Source organism: Pinus tabuliformis, chromosome 6 (genome assembly GCF_031772625.1).
Source record: "Pinus tabuliformis cultivar Carrire ecotype Pingquan chromosome 6, CPIR1, whole genome shotgun sequence".
In the NCBI taxonomy this organism is placed as follows: domain Eukaryota; kingdom Viridiplantae; phylum Streptophyta; class Pinopsida; order Pinales; family Pinaceae; genus Pinus; species Pinus tabuliformis.
This window is the reverse complement of record NC_142292.1, coordinates 1,207,627,322-1,207,638,294: the sequence shown is the minus strand read 5'-3', so window position 1 is coordinate 1,207,638,294 and position 10,973 is coordinate 1,207,627,322.

Sequence of the window (10,973 nt, the reverse complement as noted above, 5' to 3'; positions counted from 1 at the left end):
CATTAATGTGGGGTCTTTCAGTAGGCCTACTCCGATGTCTTGAAGCGAATGGTTGCTTCCATGGATCATGGGAATGCTTCCTGTAACTTGTGAACCATTAGGGAGGAAGTTTTGTTGGTCGACGATCGTAATCCCTCCTTCAAACGGGAATGCGATCTTCCTAAAATAAGTCGACACAACAGCTGCCATGGCATAGATCCATGGTCTTCCCAGTAGGATGTTGTAGTCAAGATTCCCATCGATGACTTCAACATCTATTTCTACTGTTTTTCCTCCTAGTTCAACTTTCAAGTTATTAAGGATACCATACGGGGTATAGGTCCTTCCGTCGAATGCTTTCAATGTTGTCGAAGATCTCGACAAGGTCGGAGACCCTAAAGTTTTCCAGCAACTCATCGACATGATACATGTAGATGCCCCCTCATCAATAATTGTTCGGTGAACAGTTTTGTTGAGGGCTTTCACTTGAATAAGGAAAGCTAGTTGAGCTGGTAACTGTGGATCGTATCCTTTGTGATCAAAGGATACAAGATTGGAATCCTTGGGATCAACCCCACCAATAGCCGATAACAAAGCCTGCCTTTGGGATGGGCAATTTTGTAGTACTTCAAGAGTCGACATAGCGGATGGCGATTGGGCCAAATCTTCCACTATGTTATAATGCTGCGCCGCTCTGGCGCGAGGATTAAATGTCGACTTGTGTACTACTCCCTTTGGCGGTTTTATTGTTAATTCAGGAATGATGGGCGGTACAACTTCTGTTGTTGTCGAACTGCTTGGTTGATCTTTATCCTTGCCGTTCGACATCTGCGGATTCCCGTAATCTTTGTTCCTTGTCGAAATCAAAGCATCATTCTGCTGTTTTGAAACCGACAACATGAGCACTTGCGACGGGGAAGCATTTCCACTATCAACCAGATTTGTACCTGGATTAGGAAACGGATCAGTCAACACAGCTGAGGTTTGCGAACTTTTGAAGAACCTTTTCAGCTCAGCTTTGTACGGACAATCCCTTGTCCAGTGATCCTTGTCGTCGCATATCTGACATGGATATTTCCTATCTCCAGGAGGGTTTGAAGAAGTTTTTTGAGGGGATGACTCACCTTGTTTCTTCTTCTTCCCTTTGTTTTGCTTCTTCTTTCTTCCTGGTTGTTTGGTTTCTTTGCCCTTGTCTGCTGACACGGCATTTACTTCCGAAGCAAGAATTTCTTCTTTTGCATTTTGATCCGAATTCTTACGGGCTTTCTTAGACGAAGCCTTTATCGATTTCGTGTTTGCCGTGCCAATCACGCCATCTCCGGCATGAGAGTCACTATTTGATTTAGGAGGAGGAGGAATTGAGAATTCCGGTCTAGGGGCGTCAGGTATTTTGTCGTAGAGCGTGCCAGACTGAGTATAAACTAAGTCTAGATATTGTGCACGAGCAATAACTTGCTCCTCCGTTACGACTCCTCCCTTGGCCACATCTTCTGTTATAGCAGGAAGTAACGACTTTATAAACCATTCAGCTAACAACTGATCGGGAACGTACGTTTTCACCATCCTGCGACGACGACGCCACTCATGTATATGATCAGATATATGAGTGGCCGTTGTCTGCTTAAAGTTGGTTAATATTTCCGTTCCCGTTTCATACCTTATCGGTAATTGAAAATGGGTTAAGAAAGTCGTGGCTAGGGAGCTGAAATTGTCGAATGAGGATCTAGGTAATTCAATATACCATTTAGCCGCTGGACCCGTTAACGTCCTCTGAAAAAGGCGAAGCCTTATCGAATCATCGTTTAGGGTGTTTGATGAACACCACAGATGAAAAGTCATCACGTGATTCGATGGGTCTTCACCTGGATTTCCATTGAATTTAGGAATGTCAGATGGAAGTTTGTGAGGAATCCTTGGCCACCAAGGGGCGTAAGCAATCGGATCGTTTGTTAACCGGTGTAAATCGGGTAACTCTAAAGTTGCCACGAATGGTAACTGTTGATTCAGGTTAGGTGAGGCATACCTACGGTACGATGGAATTGCCTGAGCAGTGGGCCTTTGCATACCAGCATAATGTAACTGATGTTGGTATGACTGATACGGTTGGTGGACTTGACCACTATAAAGTGGTTGGTTTTGACCGTTTTGAATGTACGGTTGTCCACTGTTCGCAAAGATCTGCTGCTCGGGACCTTGGTATACTTGCTGGAATTGTGGTTGTTGGTATTGCACCAGCCACGGTTGTGAAGCCATGTTCTGTTGTGCTATACTAACCGTTGGACCAAGGTGTGGGGTAATTGTACCCGTTTGGACCTGTGTCGCCCCACCAGTTGGCGATTGTGGTTGTGTCCCAGGGTCAAGGGGCTGTTGCATTACAACCTGAGAAATCTGAGGTTGACATACAACAGGCAACGTTTGAACTTGTGACACAGTTACAATAGCTGGTGTGGTTTGGATGTTCGACATAGGTACACATTGTTGCATAGAATACACAACCCTTGGTTGTTGAGGTAGCATAGGTACCCAACCACTTGATGTAATTCCAGTATAACCTGAATACTGTTGTGAACTCCCGTATGGATACCCTCCCGGAGGGGGTAGTGAAAGGGCATACTGCCCCCCATACGGTAGCAATCCGGAACTCAAGGGAATTGTTTGTCCTTGGGGACTGGATTGCCCAAATTGACCTCCAAATGGATCAATATGGCAAGTATCAATGTAAGAGTTGCCGGATATTATTCCGGATGAACAAACTGGAACAGACCACACTGTCAAAATAGTCCCTTGGTGGACTCCTTCTAGCTGTTGCGAGCTAGTCGGGACAGATGGTATGCCGGCAAACATTGTTGGAGTGACGGCAGGGGCTTCTACTGTCGTTGTGTCATTCGACACAGTCCTAGATGTTGACGGTTGTTCAGACATTTTGAGTCTATCCAATAGATTGCCTAGCGATTCTACAGGAACTTCCACTTGTGGTGGATTAACTTCTGATGAAGGAAATAGAGTGACCCCGACTCCAAAATGGGTTGGAGTACTTGCTTGCGGATCCTCTACAATTTCCTCTATCACAATCAAACCCGGTGGAAGAGGAAGACCGTCAGGTCCGTAAAATATTTCTGGTGCCGAAGAAGGGGTTGAATCGACAGCGACAGTTGTTTGGGGAGCAAGACTCTCTAAACCGGTTACAGATGGAACTGGTTCAGTAACGCAAGTATTTGCCCCCAGACTAGGATCAGTATTACTGTCCCTCTGTGGTTGTTGAACTTCTTCTATAGAGGCAGGGTTTCCAGAAATGTTTGGAGTAACCGGAATCTCAGATGTGGTTGGAACACTTGTTCTAACTTTGATAGGAGATTTTGAACCGGTTAAACGAGTTCGCTTTGTCCGTACTATTTTCGATTCCGGAGACAAAGACGGTTGACTCGTAAGCCTCCGCGAACGACGGGGTTTCAATTGACTTTCTTCCACGATTGCGGATTACTCGATCAACCAAAATACAACAGGGGAAAGTGTGTTTCCGAATTAAATGAATTTTTTAGACGCTTTTAGACACAACTTGCTTTTTCACTTTTAAAGAGTCGAGAAAAAGCTAAAGATGACTCTAGTCTCCTTCGATGTTTTAACGAGCCCGAAGTGACAAATTCTCGGATGGAATTTTTCTGTTATAGAGTCTGAAAAAGGCCAAAAGAAACTGCTCTGGAGTTCTAGGCAGAGGGTGTGCCAAACTTTTCGCAAAACCGCAGAATACTTTTTAGGGTACGGGCGGTCGATCTTCGTGAATGCTGTGTTCACTGCATTGCGATCAGTAGGGCGGCCGACATGGCTTCCTAAGGATAAAGGATATGTGCCTATAGGGGTCTCCCAATATATACGCGACGGTTCGTGGGAGCACAATCCGTACTAGCGCTATCGTCCCTCAGGAGGAATCACCCACCTTCCACGAGATCGACAGTCACTAGGCTTAACGACGCCGGAACACGTCTCTAGCCTAGACCTCTATGTTGTGCGTTATGTTACAAAGCGTTGTTAAGTTCATTCAGTTTATTTTAGGTTGATCTTTTTAAAGTTTGCCTTTCAAGGTTCACCACGAGATGTATGATACAAATTCCTAAATGCAGTCTAAAGATGATAAGCAAGCTTTATATCTTTTCAACTTTGAAAATCCTAGCTACTAAGGGAAAAGAAAGACACCATCTTTTCTCAAAGAGCAATCATCACACTCTAATGCACTTTTCCTAAATCAAGCATGCAAACTTATCAAATGCAAATGCACAATGCAGGTGTTTGTTTTCCGCTTTCTTAGTATTGATGCCTACAAAGAAAGCTTTTTGTACAACTTTGAATTTGCTTTTAAATGATCAATACAAACAAGTTTACTTTTTTGAAATCAGAGAAGATAGAAGAGATTACAACACTTAACGATTTTCGAAATGAATACTTGTTTTAACACTTAAAAGAGACAAATTCAAACTAATAAGCAAAAGTAAATGTATAATCAATCTGCAAACAGCGAATGAACTCTCTTCTAAGATCACAATCAACAGATCTGAATCAAGGGCTACAGGATGACTATTTCACTCATGCAAAGGAAAACTGTAAATGATGCCACAAAAACATAAAAACACTCACAGTCTTTTTGTACAAAAGGAGGCAGAATGTAAGCAGAGAAAAGGAGTTTTCAGACTGGTACCTATGCTGGTTACAGGCTGCAAAAATCAGAGATCAAAACAAGGCAAAACAGAGCAGAGAACCCCAGCTGCACAAAGAAAAACTGGTTCAGCGCAACCTCAACACAGGGGTTTTGACATTCAGCGCAGGTAGCCTTCACGGGACCTACATTGAAATGCAGAATCCCTTCACTGGGTCTGCGCTGAAGGAGAAACTCTCGTTTCTCTCAGGTTCTGGGTCACAGATTGCTACTCAATCAACTGTTTCAGGCCAAATAAAAGCAACAAGCAAGGTACAACTAAAGGGATGCTTTGAGAGGCTACTAAGATCTATCACAAGGATCATCAAATCATTTGTGGATCCATTGTTAAGATCATAGACAAGTCCAGCAATTGGATCAAAGCAGCAACTTTCTACTTTGCATCCGGGAAAGATGCAGTTCGATTGTTGCTGTCAAGTCTATGAAACAAACAAATGATAGAAACACAAATAAAATGACTAAACAAATCTCCCCAGCGGAGTCGCCAATTTGTTGTGGGGAAAAATGCCTATGCAGGACGATCCTATCCACCTAAGGTGTGACAGTGCCTTAGCAACAAACGAGTACAGCTATACTGGTTTCTTCCTTTATGAAATGTGAAAGAAGAGAGATCAATAGACTTACTGGTGTCTTCCGTTTGTCCCTCGATCCAGATCCTCTTCTCTTTGGGTGTTCACAGCTACTTGCCTCCTTGCTCGCCCAAGAGAACAGCTACTTGATTCCTGCGAGATCACAAGAGAACAGCTACTTGCGACAAGAGAACAGCTACTTGCGACAAGAGAAGAACACAACACAAAGGCAAATATTCATATTCATAAATGATTCAGGATTAGAAATAAATCAAATACACTAATGCAATCATACATCAATAAAACATCAGCATATAGGAGAAACCAAGATAGCTTTATTGATGAATAACAAGGTTCAGGAAGAGATACAACCCAAAGGGCTCCAATCCAGCATCTCCTTCCCAGCAAATGGAATTCCTATCTTCACCCCTTTCAAAGCATTAAGCACCCAATAGTTCCAGTCTCAAACCAACAACAATTCTTTGCAATAACAAAATTCCAGCCTCCAGATCTCATGGAAGAGAGATCCATATATAGATGTTTGGAGAGAGGATGAGTCAGCTTGAGATCTGACTAGTGTCCTCTCCCTCTGTCAGTTCTTGAGTCCACTTGGAGGTTCTTGCTTCCACTTGGAGATTTGGAACCTCTTACTCATCACCAGTCGAATTCCCTGAGGCAAGTGTCATTTTGGAAGCTTCCTGGGTTTTGACACCTTAAGAAATGAGCTGACCACTTGTCCACTCTCGTTCAGCGCAGGTAGCCTTTGTTCCAGTTGACATTCAACGCAGGTATCTAGTGTTGGCTTTGACATTCAGCGTAGACAGCTAGTGTAGCCACTGAAATGATCCTGAATTGACTTGTTTTGAGCATTTTTCAGGTGGAGAACTTCTGTGAATTGCTATGGTTTGTTAGCCTTGTTCCTCTAGGGGTAGGAACAACATGTTTAGGGACTTTGGATCCCTTAGATTATGGACATTTCATGCTCAATGCTGTAAGGCACAAAAATGTCTATAACACATAAGATGGAGATCCTTGGTCGCTTGGAATGGGAGACGGGATTGGTGATTCCACCATGATGATTTAACTCAAAAGCCCTAGGGAGAACTAATTGAGTAAGGAAAAACAACCCTACGCAAACTAAAACACAACAAGATCTAATAGGGTAAATGTGAACGTGGCCGAATAAATTTTAAAACATAGGAACAGAACTTGACCTTTTCATCTTTAAAGAGTCGAGAAAAGGATGAAAAGATGACTCTAGTCGCCTTTGAATATTTAATGAGCCGGAAAGGACAAGTGCTCAGATGGACCTTTTCTTTTAAGGAGGTGGAAAAGGAACAAAAGTGATTGCTCTGGAGAAATTAGGCAAAAGGTTTACCAAACAACCCGTAAAACTACATATACACCTTGGCGATCATATGAAAACCAAGGACTTTCCGTACGGCAGTCAATCTTCTCGGAAGGCTGTGTTCGGTGCGTTATGGTTTGCAAGGTGGCAAACATGGCTTTCTAGGGATATAGGATGATAACCTAGTGGGGTCTCCCAACATATACTCGATGGTACTGGGAGCACAATTCTGTACTAGACCGCTATTAAGTCACAGAAGGAGGAATCACCCAATCTTAAGTGAAAACAATAGTGACTAGGTTTAACGCTGCCAAAGAACGTCTCTAGCCTAGACCTCTAAATAATGTGTGTTATGTTCCAATGCATTGTTAAGTTCATTCAGTTCATTTTAGAGTTGATCTTGAATTATGTTTCAGTTTCCAAGCCTTACCGTATGTATACAAAAAACCTAGGATGCAGCTAGAATGAGTAAAGCATATTTTACTTCAATGAACACCTACCTACAGGAGGGTAGAGAGATCATTCCCAAACCAAGAAAAACCAAGATAAGCTAAGAGACACAATGCATAAACACATCAACCCTATAGTGCACGGATACTACTGATGATAGATTTTATTATTTGCTTTCCAATATGCAAACTCGAAATGCAAATACACTTTCACTTTCGTATACTAAATGAATGCAGTCTTTTGATTTTGATTGTTTTGAATTTAAAAGAAACAAACAAGCAAGTGTGAAACTGGTCGATCCAAACAATTGTGATCTATGTTTGGTAGTGAAAAGAAATCGAATCAATACCAAAGATTGGTTCAATAGTTGCCACTAAAAATCAACCAACAAGAATCAAGCAATGAAGAAGCCTCAAACAAATCGACAAGAAGGTTGCAGATGAACCTTGGGCAGACAAGCAACCAAATCAAGTAATTCAAGAGTTTGAAAAAAAACTAGGTCACAAAGCCAAAAATGCAAGATCCATTCAATAAAACCAAGGAGAGAGCACCTTAACCACAAGCAATAAAAAACAAGCTAAGGGGCAAGAGAAAGATAACAGGGGATCAATAGGACTGCTGAATTCAGGAGGTAGAATTGGAAAAACAACCCTACAGGAATCGTCGCGGGCATAACACCAACAACTAGGGACAATCAACCACTAGCTGTAGCAACAGAGCGATGTCATGGCGAGAGTACACGTCTCTTTTGCGACAGGCTGATTTTAGGAATTGTCGCGATTGTACGACAGGATTCAGCGATGCACAGAACTTTACAATAGAGACAAGGTGACGTCGACACGACTGTTAGACTTTTTTCAGCAATGATCTTAAAAAGAATGAAAGATGAACAAAAAACTCCCAAACAAAGACCAGTCTATTCCACTGATAATAAAGGGATTTCCCTGATCGACCTAGGTAACCCAAAAGACTGATAGTTTAACCCCAAAATTCAAGAGACATTAAACCAAAACCAAAACAAGAGCAAACAAGAGAAGAAAGATACAAAGGACTCCCTAGCGGAGTCGCCAACTTGTGAAGTAGGAAAGTGTTCCCTCTGCGGACAGAGGCAACCCCTCTAGCCCTAGAGTGGGTCTAGTCACAACAAGGACAAAACAATAATTAATTCCCTTAAATAGTCATCGTTGGAGGCCTACCTCAAATCGGTGGTTATTGAAGTTCCGTTGCGCTGCTCCAGCTTTTGTTTCCTTCTCCTTAATGAGCAATCAACCTGAAACACCACAAGAAAACAACAGAGCACGTAACCGAGAAACAAAAATGATCTATTTACTCACAAAGTCAAGAAGTCATGAGCTATCATGTAAATTACACACAAGACATAGGAAATCATCATTGATTGTATTAATGATAAATCAAGAGCAAAGATTACAACCAAGTCTTGATGTCGCAAGCCTTCTCGGAGGGTCTAGCTAGTATGTTTCTTTAAACATTCACTCTCAAAGATGGGTCTCCCAAACAACAATATATCTCTCTCTCATTCAAAAGCTTTAACACAAGGTTAAGGGCACTCCATACCTTCTTGCAAACTATGTAGCAATTCCACACTTGTCATACTCACACCAAAACTATCTACCAAACTTAAAAGCAACAACAACACTGTACAACCAAAAGAACTAGCAGATAATAACAATGGTGAGTGATTTTATAGGAGAAGGAGTCTCCATGAAATGAGAGAGAGGGAGATTATCCTCAGGGCAAGCAGCACAAAAGACGAAACTACCATCCCAGAGGGGGAAGGGCAACCCAAACTGACTCAATAACTAGGTCTAGAGACATCTAGAAGGCTGACTATTGGAAAAAATTCGCCCAATCTGGATCACGCTGGTCGTTAACTAAGCTTTAGTGCCGACATCGCTAGGAAGCAATGTATGTAGACCAACCGTCACAAAATATAGTTAATAGCCTGATGCTGGGGCTTGAAATCCGACCGCTGCGGGAAACAGGTGTACTCTCGCGACAAGGTCGCGATAAGACTGTTTATGATAGGGGTCCATCATGTGTATTAAGTGTATTCTCACGATGAGGTAGAAAACTTAGGAAATGAGGGTCAATTGGCAACATTAGAGAGAATTTGTTTAATAGGAGCATGTTTATTTGACACATGACATAGTAGAAGGACTGGGGCGGAAGCTTTATCCATGAGCAGACAAAGGTGAACTGGATGATTGCCTTCACACAGTCTATAGGGGAATCGAAGCTTCCCTTCCTTCCTACTGTTGCAGTTGAAAGGATAGCATCACCATGAGCTTCAGAGGATGATGAGGGATGAGCTGGATCTTGAGACCACACTTCTAAGATCCTAGGAATGCCAGGACAATCATGCAGAAGATGGTCACCCTTGCACAATTTACAAGGAAACTTAACCTTCCGCGGAGGATCAGAAGGTGTTCTGACCTGAGATGTACTTGGAGTAGTAGCTGTACAGGTGGCCTCGCATTTATCAGACTTCTTCTTCTTCTTCGTCTTCTTCTTCTTGTTGTTCTTAGTCTCCTGGTTACTAGATGTGAAACTTTCACCAGGCGAAGGAGGAGAGGAGGAGGAAGAAATAGGGGAAGAAGGCGTAGGCTCAACCTTGGAATCAACATGTCTTGGTTCAGACGAAGGAGACGGTGGAACAGGAGTCATGACACTCGGGACCACCGAGGTTGAAAACAACCATATGGGCAAACCGATGGTTATCCCAGGCAACGACAATGTTTCCATATACGGAGCACCGACATTTCCAAAGGAAGGAAACAGACCATGATTTCCATCGGAGGGAAAACCTTGGCCGGTAGACTCGGGGAATGTTGCCATTAAGAACAAGAAAGAACCCTACTAAAGCTAACACAAACAAGATTTAACCGGGTAAATGTGAATCGTGGCCGAATAAATTTTAAGACATAGGAACAAAACTTGACCTTTTCATCTTTTAAGAGTCGAGAAAAGGACAAAAGGTGACTCTAGTCGCATTCGAATATTTAATGAGCCTGAAGTGACAAGTGCTCAGATGGACCTTTTCTTTTAGGGAGTCCGAAAAGGAATGAAAGTGACTACTCTGGAGAACTAGGCAAAAGCTTTACCAGACAAGTCCGTAAAACTGCATATACACCTTGGCAGTCATATGAAAACCAAGGACTTTCCGCACGGCAGTCAATCTTCCCGAATGCTGTGTTCGGTGTGTTACGGCTTGTAAGGTGACAAACACAGCTTCCTATGGATAAAGGATGATAACCTAGTGGGGTCTCCCCATATACTCGACGGTACGTGGGAGCACAATTCCGTACTAGACCACTATTGAGTCACAGAAGGAGGAATCATCCAACCTTGAGTGAGAACAATAGCGACTAGGTTTAATGACGCCGGAGCACGTCTCTAGCCTAGACCTCTAAATAGTGTGCGTTATGTTCCAATGCGTTGTTAGGTTTATTCAGTTCATTTTAAAGTTGATCTTGGATTATGTCTCAGTTTTCAGGCCCTACCGTATGTATTCAACAAATCCTAGGATGCATCTAGAATGAATGAAATATCCTTTTATTTCGATGAACACCTACTTACAGAAAGGTAGAGAGTTCATTCCCAAACCAAGACAAGTGAATGCAAACACTAATAAACACAATGCATCAATACACTAATCTCACGATGCATCGATACTACTAATGAAAGATTTAAAATTTGCTTTCCAATTTCCCAAACATGAAAATTCGTAATGCAAATGTACTTTCACTTTCATATGTTAAATGAATGCAAAATTTTAATTTTAATTTTTTTTTTTTTGTGAATTCAAAGACACAAACAAGCAAGTGTGAACTGATCAATCCAAACAATTGTGATCTATGCTTGGTAGTGAAGAAATCGAATCAACATAAAAAATTGGTTC